Genomic DNA, 2,159 nt, shown 5'->3' with positions numbered 1-2,159 from the left:
GTGAGTGGATCACCTGAGGTCAGGAGTTTGAGACCAGCCTGGCCAACATGGCAAAACCCCGTCTCTACTAAAAATACAAAAATTAGCCGGGTGTGGTGGCATGTGCCTGTAATCCCAGCTACTCAGGAGGCTGAGGCAGGAGAATCTCTTGAACCTGGGAGGTGGAGGTTACAGTGAGCTGAGATCATGCCATTGCACTCCAGCCTGGGCGACAGAGGGAAACTCTGTCTCAAAAAAAGAGAAATATTTGCAGATTGAATGCATGCGTGAATGAACAGTGTCTGCCCCTGGGAGGGCGGGCTTGGGTCTGCCGTGCTCCAAGTGTGTCCCTGAGCATCTCCTTGGGCTACGGGAGTGGGACAGCCCAGCCTGAGTGTGGGCTGGCTGGTGGGCAGCGGTTGGTGAAGCGGGCAGGGGTTGCCACTCCATGTCCCCTGGCACGGACCCACCTTCCACTGCTTCAGACACCATGCCCGACTGAACCCCGCTGGTCTTCTCTCCCCCAGGCTGGCCCAGGACCCAGCAGGCAGTGTCTTGGCATCCTCCCTCCTGGCCCTGGAGGCTGTGAAGCCAGCTCTGGGCATCCCAGGAAGTGTGTGCCTGTCCCCTTCCTCCTGCAGCCAACCCGACTCCAGCGCCCCCTCCTCTGAGGCTTGCGTGTGTTCAACTGCCCAGAGGAGTCTCTGTCCCAGCTGCGCAGCCTCTGGGGAACCTCTCAGAAGCTTCTGGAGAGACCCAGCGGCTGTGGCGGGTGTGACGAGACCTTGTTCCAGGGCTCCTGCCTAGCGGCGGCAACAGAGACCTTCTTCCCAGCACAGCCACATGGTGTCCTCCTGACAGGCGGGGAAGGGACAGATGGTTCCCTATGTACCTGCGTCTTCTGTCTTGTGTCTCAGGGGGGTGCCTTCACTGGCCAGGGCCTGCAATTTCCAGTGTCCTGGGAGTGTGGATCCGGGACCCTGGAGCCTTCCTTCCCAGGGCTGGTTCCCAATTGGCTTCCCACATGTCACAGATCCAGACTAAGTGTCTTCACCCTCACCCCCATCTCATCAGGCTCAGTGAATGGTGCCCCCATAGCCCAGGGGCTCAGCTCTAAAGCCCTGGGGTTGTCCTTGACATGTGTCTCTCTCACACACTATCCTTCAAGGAATCCTGGAGGCTCTACCTTCAAGTAATCAGAATCCAACAACTTCTTCCCTGTGCAGCTGCCTCTTCCCTGTTCAGAGATGCCGCTGACTCTGCCGGGAGCAATGCCCTGGCCTCGTAACTGGTCTCCTGCCTCCACACTTGCCCCTCCGGTCTGTTAATTCCAAGCCCTGTTCTGGATGTTTCATATAAATGGAATCACACAATCAGTGGTGCTGTGTGACTGGTTTATTTCCCGAGTGCTACATTCTACAACTCTGTGACGTTATTATTTGGTTGGAGCAAAAGTTATTGAGGTTTTGGCCATTGTTTTTAATGGGAAAACCAGCAATAACGTTTGCACCAACCTAAATAAGTAAGCAATGGTTAAGCCATACATTTTCAAAAGTATTAGGAATAATAGTAAATATATGGAAGACAGTCAATGGGGCAGGATGTGAGGTAAGAAGAGTGATTGTAGGTCAGGAGTCAGGGACTTCGGGTTCTAGTCCTGATTCTGTCTTTAACCATGCCACCAAGTGAAGGCAGCAACCTCTCTGGGCACAATAACACGTTTGTCCAAGCCACCCAGTAACTGATGGAAAGAGATTACAGCCAGGACTGTCCTGTAAGACTGACAACAGCACCCCTCGGGCAGGCCTGCAACTGAGCACCAGGAGGCAGCCCGGGGACTTCTGCTGCCATCTGCCCCAAAGTATCTCTGGTCTCCCTGGCTGCGTCCTTTTTTTTTTTTTTTTTTTTTTGAGACGGAGTCTTGCTGTGTAGCCCAGGCTGGAGTGCAATGACATGAACTTGGCTCACTGCAACCTCTGCCTCCTGGGTTCAAGTGATTCTCCTGCCTCAGCTTCCCAAGTAGCTGGAATTACAGGCACCTGCCATCTTACCTGGCTAATTTTTGTATTTTCAGTAGAGTAGGGGTTTTGCCATGTTGGCCAGGCTGGTCTTGAACTCCTGACCTCAGGTGATCTGCCCACCTCAGCCTCCCAAAGTGCTGGGATTACAGGCGTGAGCCA

General features: G+C 54.1%; 1 protein-coding gene across 1 annotated transcript in view; it reads left to right on the top strand.

Annotated features, from left to right (window-relative positions):
• The window catches only part of UBIAD1 (UbiA prenyltransferase domain containing 1), a 122,076-nt gene extending 120,722 nt beyond the window's left edge, over positions 1 to 1,354 (top strand). Inside the window, exon 3 of the transcript XR_012426132.1 lies at positions 507 to 1,354. The gene's annotated coding sequence lies outside the window, so the exon portion shown is untranslated. The remainder of the gene's footprint in view (positions 1 to 506) is intronic.
• The last annotated feature ends 805 nt before the right edge of the window (positions 1,355 to 2,159 follow it).

The sequence above is a fragment of the Macaca fascicularis genome, chromosome 1 (assembly GCF_037993035.2).
Source record: "Macaca fascicularis isolate 582-1 chromosome 1, T2T-MFA8v1.1".
In the NCBI taxonomy this organism is placed as follows: Eukaryota; Metazoa; Chordata; class Mammalia; order Primates; family Cercopithecidae; genus Macaca; species Macaca fascicularis.
Note: the sequence above shows the minus strand (reverse complement) of the source record. Positions and strands in the feature narration are given on the sequence as shown.